The sequence below is a fragment of the Hyaena hyaena genome, unplaced genomic scaffold (assembly GCF_003009895.1).
Source record: "Hyaena hyaena isolate Hyena2069 unplaced genomic scaffold, ASM300989v1 scaffold_2, whole genome shotgun sequence".
NCBI lineage: Eukaryota > Metazoa > Chordata > Mammalia > Carnivora > Hyaenidae > Hyaena > Hyaena hyaena.
In genome coordinates, this window is record NW_024080634.1 from 5,096,094 (window position 1) to 5,108,261 (window position 12,168).

At 43.4% G+C, this 12,168-nt stretch overlaps 1 pseudogene; it reads left to right on the forward strand.

The window, feature by feature from the left end:
• Positions 1-6,769: 6,769 nt before the first annotated feature.
• On the forward strand, positions 6,770-7,295 carry LOC120230208 (annotated as a pseudogene).
• Positions 7,296-12,168: the final 4,873 nt, after the last annotated feature.

Sequence of the window (12,168 nt, forward strand, 5' to 3'; positions counted from 1 at the left end):
TTCCAGGGCCTCCACGTGGCTGTCACTCATCACTGTCACTGCCCCTCTGTTAAATCTTCTATTTCTTGTCTATCTCACTTCCAGGGTTCAGCTCAAGTCCCACTATGGGGCCTGGACCTGCCCCACTTCGCCCCTCATCTTCTTCCGCTTCCCCTTCCAGGACATTACTGCCGACACACTCTGTTCTCCACGCATAGTCCCAGCTCTATCAGACGCCCCATCCTGATTATTGTCTTAGCTGTTTCCTCTGAGACCATGGGTTCCTGGGGCCCTGGGTGTGTCCCGCAGTTTCACTACCCTGTCGTACTCCAGAGTAAGCACTCAATCGGTTTTGATTCTTTGTTTACCTAATCAATCCAGAAATTTGCAAGTACCTAGCGATATTGATTTCTGTGTAGCAAAACGATCCTAAATAATGGAGTCAGCTCTCTCTCCAAGAAATCGGTTTAAAACACTCTTGCACACATGCGTACACCTACAAGCCCAGCAAATTGTAAGGAATTTCTTGAGTCGGCCACTTGGCACTGGAAGCTTTTTAAGGTTTGCTACATGAATCTGCGGAACAAAAGCTAAAACACCGTCAGCTGTCTTTTTTCATCCTCATTCATCTTCATCCAAGTAAACCTAACTAAGCTAATCCTGGTTTCATATCAATTACCTGCTGATAAGGGGTGATCTTCTAATGAAACTTTTACCCAGAGAATTTACCTTACTCAGCTAACGGCCTGAGCATCTCTCTTGGCCAAACTTGGGTGAATTTCCCTCACTTTTAAGAGGTGACTTTCTAGCTTGTCACACTTCCTGTACAAGTTCCAAAAATCCAAGACCAGACTAACATGCCCAGGTCCCACCCATTAACCAATGGGCCAGTCTTCATGGGAAAGAGTTCTAAGGACCGAGAATTCCAACTATTGCATATATTAATTGAGAGGGGGAAAAAGGATCGCTCTGCTTCATTTTCCCCCACAATGAAATTATAACATAGATTAAAAAAAAAAAAAAAAACCTGGAATCCACCAAGGAATTGGCTGAAATAAATATTAAGAAAATGGCGACGGCAAATGGTTCATTTTTGCATGTCTCTGTGCACTTGGGGCCTAAGGTTCTAAGGAGTCTGTCACTCTGCTCTTGAGTTGGGTTTTGAAGTGGGTTTTTAGAAAGAAATCAGGCTGCTCTTAACAGTTCAGTTAAATGGAAAGAGAGTCAGATGCAGCATAGGATGCCAGTGAAGAAAGGGTAGGAAGAAAGGGTACAGCGGGCAGACAATAGTATTAACAGCAAGATCACATGTGCATCATGAAAAAGGAAGAGGAGGTTCGCACCGATCCAGGAAAGCTGAGCTGTGAAGTCTGCAAATCCAAATTATTCAGCACAAATCCCCATTTCCAAAAGATGGGCCAGGTCCATAAATACATCTGTAAGCCTGTCTGCTAAATACACAGTCACTTGCTTTAATATTTTAGATGTAGGAAATAGAGCATCAACTTAGTTAAAAAGCAATTTTTACCCATCTTTTTATATCACAAAGCAATAATTGCTTACTCACCGCTTTAATTCGCTCTGACAACCTAGTGTCAGATAACACCAAAGAAAACAAATGAAAAATGGAAAGAATAGTTAGTCTCTGATATGATATATGTTTATGCCAACAAAGATTAGTTAAAAATCCATCTTCCTCCACCTGAATTCAGAGACTGTTTAAAGGAACTGTCAGTACAATCATTACTAATGAAGTACCAGACTACCCAAAACAATGGTTAGGGAGGGAATTTAAGAGAACTGCAATCACAGATGTCACAAAGTTTTCATTAGTGACTGAAGGTGCTGGGAAAGCTCACGTTTTCAGAACAGCCTGTGATCATTCCAAGCATCCACACCATCCAGTCTTATCCAGTCATGTATTCTCTTCTTATCTTCTCCCTCCTCCTAGATTTTGGAACTTGGCTTTGCCTATAAAAGCTGGAAAGGAAGCTATTGTAAATCCCCTACCCCAACAACCAAACCCCCAAATCTACTTTCTTGGCTAGCATGGTCTTTGCTATTTATAATAAGCCATCCATTTTTGAATTACAAACCATCATCACTCACCCAATTCTCTGAGACATCTTAAAATCCTACCAAGGGACCCCTAAGAAGACAGCTTTGCTTGTGAAAGGTATGGGGCTTGGTCTAAAGATATATATCCAACTACACAGCTGGACTCTGGGTTCTAGCACAGAGAGTGGGGAGCAGTGAAAACCACAGATTGGGCAAGGAAAAGCAAAGGAGTAGGAGTGAGGGCTGGTAGCGTGGTAGTCTGCAAAGTGGATTTCAAATAATCAGTCTTTGCAGATAGATGCTCCCTACTCATTGCCCTTGTCTAGTAAATTGATCCTTTTCACTGGGAAAAGAGCCTGATTCTTCTCCCAAAGAATAACAGGAGATACCTCAGAGAGAAGAAAAGAACAAGAATTCATTGTCTCCTAAGCTTCTCCTACATCTAATTTTTTTTTTTTTACTGTCCATGTCAACCTGAAACTAAATGAATATCCAATAGCTCAGTGCACCCTAGACTTGACTTTCTCCTAAAGTCCAAGCAATGTCTAACCCTGACCTTCCCCCTTTTCTGGGTGCAGATGGCAGGAGCAATTGTGTCTCATGCTTGGACTGACCAATGAATGAATGACCGGGAATTGGTTGGCTGAATATCTGTCATTCCTGCAAAATAGGTTGAAAAAATCAACAAAGAAACTAATAAAAACCTCCATGGTGAGGTACTATAAACCTAAAGACCAGCTCAAAGCCTCTGATTTCCCTTTTTTTTTTTTTTAGTTGCACCAAATACCAAGAACCAGAACCACAGTGTTTGTGAGGTTGCTTGGAGGAGTCGCAAAGATGTACCAACCAACCCTACACGAATCTGAATCTACATGAACACTATTCTTAATGTACATTTTTAGTAAGAAGTAATACGGTACTCATTTTGATGATACACAATTAAGATTTTGCTTTTGACAAAACCTATAAAGGTAAAAAGTCAGTTCATTTATGTGGAGGGAAAGGAGCTCTGCCAGGTGCTGAGACACAGATCTAAATCAAGCCTTAGACAGAGAGAAAGCCAAGGCTTTCGACCACGTGTTCCTCCAAGACTCTACCTGTACCAACGCCAGTGGCTCCTAGAGTCTGCAGAGAGAGAAGGACGCAAGACCCAAGATGACAAAATCCTCGCCTCGGTCTGAGGAAGAAGTGTCATCAACAGACCACTCATCCAAGCTTTCAGAAAAGATGAGAGGCTAAAATACGGCTGCAGTTTACCCAGACACCTGGGGTAGGCAAGATAATCAGGGCTCACCAGACTCAGGGCAGAAGGACATGGAAGTCATTCCAAGTCCCATTCACCCATGGAAACAGGCTGTTTAGTACACTGGTTAGAACAGACTCAAGGGCCATGGGTGAGCCTGTAGGTGGACGGGCCAGGCTGGGAAGGGCACAGTCACGATGAATCAGGCACATATAAGCAAGCCAGCAGCCCAGGAAAGTGGCATGCACTTGCACAGTCCCTTTCAAAGCCAATACGCAAGCTCTACATCCCACGTGCCCAGAGGCAGCACTTCATTTACAGGAGCTGCCGAGGGGCTGAGTCACCTGATAAGTGATGCTTCAATAGAAATCACTCTGGAAGCACATACTGCCTTCATTCCTTGAACACTCACTGAGCATGTACAAGATGCTGGCGTCTGAAGATGAATTGGTGGTCAGTGTGAACACACCAATCCCCACAACATGCTCAAGGGTCACAGAAAGTAAGGGCACCTGCGTGGCTCAGTTGGCTAAGTATCCAGCTTTGGCTCCTGGGCCAATTATGACCTGCATAATCTCACAGTTCATGAGTTCAAGCCCCACATTGGGCTCTGTGCTGATAGCTCAGAGCCCAGAGCCTGCTTTGGACTGTGTCTCTCTCTCTCTCTGCCCCTCCCTTGCTCATGCTCTGTCTCTCTCTCTCAAAAGTAAACAAACATTTTTAAAAAATGTTTTAAAGGACCACAGAAAGTTGAAGGCCCCTATGCTAGCTTCTTCCTTACTTTATACTTAGCAGGGGGATTTCAGCTTGAAAGTCAGGGTTTGCACTGACAACAGCCTTCAGGGTTTTGATTTGTTTCATTTTTTAACCAAGTCTTACGTTGGTGGCTGTTTTTTTAAGAGGCTTTTCTGCAAAACTCATTTTACATGTAGTTTTTTTACTAACTGGATTTTATAACATATTTAATGTGGATTGTGTTAAGGGCATGTAGGGGCTTCAGGATCTGATATTTTTAAAACTGAGCATTATGGAAACTATAGAATGAATAAGGACTTCTGAACCTTTGGTGCCATTTTCACACAGCAGTGATGAAGGACCTGTCACACTTTCTCGTTGTTCTTAGGAATAGTAAACAGCAACATTCCACTAAGTTGAGCAAGACATTGACTCATTTGAAGGAAAAATTTTCCCACATTTACCACCTACTCACCTTTAGACCCAAGTGTGCAGTGAGTATTTGAGAATGAACTGAAAGTATATAAATTCCTGGAGTGACTTCTATTGAACACCAAATGCATCACATTCCTTGTCTGCGTTACTTGTTTAAATTGTAATATTTCTTTGGGGCACCTGCGTGGCTCAGGCTTAAGTGACTGCCTCTTGATTTCGAATTTCGACTCAGGTCGTGATCTCATGGTCATGAAATTGAGCTCTGCATCAGGCTTAAGCTGACTGTGGGGCCAGCTTGGGTCGGGGTCTCTCTCTCTCTCTCTCTCCCCCCCACCCCACTTGTGCACATGCCCTAAAAAAGGTAAATAAATAGATTGTAATATTTCTTAAATTTGAACCCACCAAAAACTAGGAATATTTTCCCTTTGTCTAGAACACTTCTGCCACTATAAAACTACCATAACATTTAAAATAAATGTAATCAAGATGATAAAAAAAAAACCCACAAAACTTCACATTAATGAATCTATTTTAACATGGCAGGTGATGTGACTATAAAGGTCAGTGCTGGGGCACACCTTGCCTGTGGCATTATTATGGGCACCATGAGCTGTGTGATGCTCCCAGTGCTCCTCTCTACTAAGACTACCATGGATAGACCTTTGTTTGTATGGCACTAGGTGACCATCCTGGTCCTTCCTATGGAAAGGAATCTGGTTGCATACGTCCTAGGTCCACCTCTGTTCTCGTGCTGGTATGTAACAATCAATATCTGCTGTTCTGCTCTTCCAGAATCTCTTTACCTCACACATGACCACAGGGTGTCTATCCCCTTCTAATTATTTAATCAGTTTCACAGTGGTGGATCTCCCTGCTGTCTCTAACTTCAGCCCCTCTTCTATTCAGAGGCAGGTGCTGAAATGTCTCCCCAAATCAGACCTGGAATCATAGCCCTAAGGTTCCGAGAGCCCATAGGAAGTTCTAAAATCAGCACCAAAGGCAAACATTAAAGTCTAAAGTACCTTTAGGATTGTCTCACATTGCAAGTCAAGCATGAGATCCATGGCTTTATCCATACAGCCCTGTAGAGTAACTCTTATACTCACTGGAGTTTGAGAACCACTGAAAAAGACTATAGAAAAGAACAAAAGGGATGTTGCTCCGCAGAAGTCTGGGCAGCCAAGCCAACTGACACTGTGGACTACTGTAGCACCGGGGAAAATTGGGGGCCAGTACAGAATTCCAAAGCATTCTTGCTTGCTGGGAGAATCTGCTCTATTCTCTTCTAGTATGGAGTTTCCTAACCTGTGTTAGTACATGTGGTCATGTTGCGAGATCTAAACAAGATAACTGTGGACTCTCATCCTAGGACAGGTATATAAAGTAATTTGTTAGGTTACAAGAGCATGCATGCCATTCGGTTAATTCAGTATTCATGGTCGGTTGATTGCTTTCCCTTGTTAAGTCTCATAATTAAGTCACAACGAAACCTCTTTCTCTAAAATCTTCTGACAAAGTGTTAATCTGGTGTTAATTGAAGTGTTAAGTGTTAATTGAAATATACAATTCTACATGTATTTACCGAAAAACAAAATGAATCTTATTAAAAATCAAGGTCATATTTCACTGTGCCCAAAGAATCATTCAGCCATCAGGCTAAGGATCAGAAGAAATATATGGTGTACATAAAGTTATCATATGCAAGGAAGCAAAAAGAGTATCTACTTATTAAGATGGAGAGGTTATGGGGGCCTCGGTGGCTCAGTCGGTTAGCATCTGACTTCAGCTCAGGTCATGATCTCACAGTCCATGGGTTTGAGCCCCATGTCAGAATCTGTGCTGATAGTTGGGAGCCTGGAGCCTGCTTCAGATTTTGTGTATCCCTCTCTCTCTGTCCCTCCCCAACTTGCACTCTGTCTCGCTCACTCTTGCTGTCTCTCAAAAAATAAAAATTTTTATTGCTAAGATGGAGAGGCTGAAATATAGTAACTGATATGTTGCCCTTAATTAAACCAAACCAACAATCACAATATTTGGTCTGCATAATTTTCCAGAAGACATTTTAACCTTGTGTACTTGGGCCTCTTAAAGCAATATGTCTTCTGCAGGAAGTGAGACCCTGGTCCTGCAGATCTGTCTCTTGCTTCAACAGGGTTCGGACAGAACAGGGACACCCAGGAACACCCCTTCTACCAGCCTGCGACCACCCTCCAAACTTTTTCCCAGTCACAACCTTCAGAGCCATCTTTTCAGCCACACTTTGCCTCCAGGACCAGCCAACATCCTATTTTGAACCTAGCTCCTTATTACTGATCATCCATGAGCTCCCAGATTCATCAGAATTGTTCCACCAAGGTGGAGGCCACCATCTGCCACCTGACCAACATGCATCTGTGGACCTCTGACACCTACCTCTCTCTGGGCTTCTATTTCTACCACGACAATGTGGCTCTGGAGGGCTAGGCCACTTCTTCCATGAGCTGGCCTAGGAGAAGACTTAGGAGGGTGCTGAGCCTCTCCTAAAAATGCAAAACCAACATGGTGGCTGTGCCCTCTTCCAGGATGGGCAGAAGCGTCCCAGGATGAGTGGGGTAAAGCCCTGGATGCCATGGAAGCCACCCTCGTTCTGGAGAAGAACCTGAACCAGGCCCTTTTGGATCTGCATGCCCTGGGTTCTGCCTGCACAGGCCTCCGTCTCTGATTTCCTGGAGAACCACTTCCTGGATGAGGAGGTGAAACTCATCAAGAAGATGGCGACCACCTGACTCGCATCTGTAGGCTGGCTGGCCCCCAGGCTGGGCTGGTGGAGTATCTCTTCCAGAGGTTCAACTTCAAACATCAGTAGGAGCTCCTGAAAACCCAGCAGCCTTTGAGGGGCCCCTCTAGAGTCCCCCCGGGCCAGGGCTTGTGCCTGAGCTTAAGCTACTAGGCAGCTTCTTAACCACCCTGGAGCCTTCTCCAAAGCCTTGGACCAAATGGAAATAACAGGGCTTTTTGCAGCCAAAAAACAAAAACAAAACAAAACAAAACAAAACAAAAAAGCAATATGGAGTCTGTAAATGTTCAATTATAAGAACTAGAAGAAATGATTGTGCCAACTTTTGCCCCATTTCTACCCACTGGCCTCCTACCACCAGGATAAATTTTCTTTCTTATATTAATTGCCTTTGCTCCTTCTACAGCCACTTAGCTCTGGTCATCTCACTGCCATCCAAAATCCTGGTCTTGTGTAGCCATTGTATCAACATAAAAGCCCTAACCACATTGGTTATCCCATTTGGAAACCGGGACATCTCTCCCATACCTCACATCCAGGCAATCACCAGCCCTGCTATCTGCTCTGGGCAAGAGTCCAGACTGGCCTCTCCTCACCTGCAGAGCCCCCTTCCTGGTTCAGACCATCCATATCTCCCACCTTAACTATTGAAACACCCTCATAATTGCATGCACTTTTTCTACATAGCCGCAGAGTGATCCTAAAGTGCAAATCAATCATGTCCCTCATTTGACCCTTTTACTCACTGTCCTTTTCTCCCAGAATCATAATAGAATCCCTCCCTACCTGCCAGGCATGTGTCTCATGATCTCACCCCTGCCACCTTCTCTAGCCACAACACAGGCCACTTCTCACCCCCACCCTAGCCCTGCTAACCGCATCTGGGCACCCTCAGACCTGCTAAAGCCCCAGCTCTGTGGCTTTTCAGGGGCTTTGCACCTCCTTGGTCCTCAGCCTTCAGTGCCTGTCCATCCCAAGAAGCCTGAGCCTTTCCTATACCTCCAGACTGCTCCCCTTATTGCATCATTTTATGATGTGGCCAGTATAATTATAGCACCCCAAAGATATCCATGCCCTAATCTTTGGAACCTGTGAATAGTTTCCCTTTCACGGTAAAAGGGGCCATGCAGCTGTGATTAAGAATCTTGAGATGCGGGGGCACCTGGGTGGCTTAGTAGGTTAAGCGTCCGACTTTCGCTTAGGTCATGATCTCGCGGTTCGTGGGTTCGAGCCCCGAGTCAGGCTCTGTGCTGACTGCCAGCTCAGAGCCTGGAGCCTGTTTCAGTCTGTGTCTCCCTCTCTCTCTGACCCTCCCCTGCTCATGCTGTCTCTCTCTCCTAGAAATAAATAAAAACATTAAAAAAAATTAAAAAAAAAAAAAGAATCTTGAGATGGGGAGATTGTCCTGGATAAAGTGGGCCAGCTATAATCACATGTGTCCTTAAATGCAGAGAAACTTTTTCATCTGTAGTCAGACAGAGGCATGAAGACAGAAGACAGGTCAGAGAGAAGTGACTTCGCTGGCTTTGAAGATGCAGGAAGGGGTCATGAGTCATGGAAAGAGGGCAGCTCTAGAAGCCGGAAAAGGGAAGGACATGGAATTCCCCCCAGAGCCTCTGCCCACATCTTGGTTTTAGCCTGGTGAGGCCCACGTTAGATTTCTGACCCACAGAACTGTAAGATAATAAATGTGTGTTGTTTTAAGCCACCAAGTTTGTGGCAAATTTGTTATAGCAGCCATAGGACACTAACACACATGATATTTGTAGTACTTGTCATCCCTCTAATATTAGAAATTATTGATACCATGTGGAATAAAGGCTCTGGAGTCAGACAGTCTGGGTCAAGCTCCCACTTTGCCACTCACTAGCCAGATGGTTTTAGGCAGTTAAGCTAACCAACACGCTAAGCTTCTAGTCTCTGATCCTTAAGAAAGGGGTAATAATGCGTATCTCCAAGTGTGGCCTTGAGAATTCAGTAAGCTAATATGAAGAAGCGCTTAGCATAATGAGCAGCACAGAGTAAGCCTTCAGTAAGAGTGAGCCACCATGAGTGTTGTGTTTTTTGGTTGTGTGACTATTTCTTCTCCCCCACAAGATTATAAACACTGTGAAGATAGGCACCATGACTTTATTGCTCATTGCCATAATTCCAGGGCCACGCACAGAGCTGGATGGAGTAGGTAGTCAGTGTAGCAGTGGATGAATGGACGGGATTACATGTAAACTACTTTAGGTACCAAGCATTACATAAGGCCTAATTCACCTGGTTAGCTCAACAATACGAGCTGAGTGGCTGCTGTGCATGCTAGGCATTATGCCATGTGCTGATGAAAAGCAAAGGAAAAACAAGTGCCCCTTATTGTCTATGAGCTTACAGCAGCCCAGAGTTCTCAATGGGTACATACAAGACAACAGCACTAGAGGACATGGACTGAGTGTCCTGAAGGTGACAAGCCAGAGATACCTTAGAGATACAGAAGAGGAAATGGTCTCCTCTATCTTGGGTGATCTGAGAAGCTTTTATGGAGGTGGTGAGGTGTGAGAGGGCATTTGAATCTGGGCAAAGTTTCTATTGGATGAGAGCAAAGTAGGAAAATCATTCTGGTTATGTTGGAGGAAAAGGACACAGAAGCCTCCAAGAGTAAGTCTGACCCAGTTTTAAGATGGCTTTGAACACCAGCTAACGACTCTGCGCTGCCCCCTTAAAGGAAGGGAGAATGGGTGGCTGTCTCAGATCCAGGAAGGAACAGAGTGAAGCAAATCAATAAGACAATGGCAGGATTGGGCTGCACGAACAGCCATCCCACCTGATACACCATGTGGGGGTACAATTCCTCGGTTTTAAAAATGGGGGCAAAACCAGATGATAGGACGTTGCTGATCTTTGCTTTCAAAACTTCTCTGGAATTTGTTTTGATGGCCCCATCTGGATCCTTGCCCTTCACAGTCCTGAGCTTTGTTTCCTAGCCTGACTAGCAATCACTGTGCTCTCACTGGCTCCCTGGGCTATGCAGCCCCTCTTTTGTGGGCTTCCACTGTGAACTTATTCAGATGCTTCTCCCAAAGTGCTGGTGGTTTCCTCTCAAGCTCTCAGCAGGGCCTTTTAGGGTTCAGTCAGCCTTGGAGCTTGTCTTAAAGTGCTGAAAGTATAATAAAGTCAGCAGTCCTTGTCAAGAACCCCAAAACCTTAGTCTGCGGCTGATAACCCTCACAAACTGGACATAAAAGTAGCCTCCCTTAAAAAAGCAAGTTTTGTGTCGCCAGCGATTGACACAGAGCTGCGGGTGAAACCCAGCCCGATACTGGGAGCCTGCCTGCAAACAGGCAGGTACAGAACTCTTCTCCATCCTTGATTTGTGATGCCCAACTCTATTGTAAAACATTTACTGGAGGAAAGTATCAAAATGGGGTTTATTTCTACTACAAATAGCGTTCGAATATCTCCCAAATGTTTTCTGAAATCAGTCACATGCACTTTTTAAAAGTTTTAAGTGTTTCCAAATTCTTTTGAAATGTGTAGTGATCAACACAGATTTTTGAGTTGAGTATTCCTGCCCATGTCACATTTTCGCCTGATTTCCAATCTTTTGTGGTATCCTTGATTAGTAAGGTACTTGATTTTATCTTTTACTGAGGGCCCTTGAATGTAGGAAAATGTTGAAATGATTCATCAATCATAATAAAAGACTTCAAAGGGATCCAAGTTAAACCTCGGGATTCTGAAGCACATACTAGACAGTAAATTTCTTGTATTTCAACTTCAGGACAATGAGACTAGTGGAGACTTTTGCTAAAAATGCCTAATGAGTATGTTAGTCACATCTAAAAATCATCTGTTGTCCACATGTTCACATTATATATGTGTGTGTCTGCATATACAGACACACATATATATATAGGGTGTGGGGGGTACAGGGGGAGTGCTTTGCATCCGACAGCCATTTATTATGTAGCAAGATGTAGTTTCAACTATTCATTTCCACTGATCCAATCCCTGAACACCAGAGGCCACTGGAAAAGAAAAACAAAGTGATTCCCTTGGGATGGGAGCCTTCCCCCACCAAAGTCAGAGACACTGATAGCACCTGATTCACACTTCGTCTGTATAAGCTCCAGTTTGAAACACAGAGTTGAAATCCATCAAACAATTGCATTAAATCACAATTCAGAAACACTTTTGTCGTACTTACATGAATTCTGCCTTATGTTTTTCAAAGTAACTAAGTATTTGGCTGTATTAAGTTTTCAAAAAGACAAAAGATATCCATTGTGTACTTAGTGTTAATAAAGCTTTTAGAAATAATGATAGCACAGGTTAAAAAATGAACACAATAAAAAATTTTAAAAAACTCTCTTTTTATTAGATCTTAAGATTTCTGACCACAAAGAAAAAAGTCTGTAACTATGTATGATAATGGATGTTAACTAGACTTTTTGCAGTGGTCATTTCTAAATATATACAAATATTGAATTATATTGTTGTACACTTGAAACTAATATAATTTCATATGTCCATTATGCTTCTAGGAAAAACAACTTTCTCTTTGAAATAAACATTTAAAGTACATGGTCTTTCTTTTAAATGTCTATTTATTTATTCTGAGTGGGGAGGGGGCAGAAAGAGAAGGAGAAAGAGAGAATCTGACAGCACAGAGCCTGACATGGGGCTGAATCCCATGAACCGTGAGATCTTGACCTGAGCTGAAACCAAGAGTTGGACACTTAACTGACTGAGCCACTTAGGTGCCCCTAAAGTATGTGATCTTTATATACAGGCTTCCAATAATGGAATAAACAAATCACAGGAATAAAAGGCACAGCAAAAGGCGTATAGTCAATGATATTGCAATAGCATTGCATGGTGACAGACAGTAGCTATACTGGCAGTGAGCACAGAATAATGTATAAACTTTGAACCACTGTGTTGTACACCTGAAACT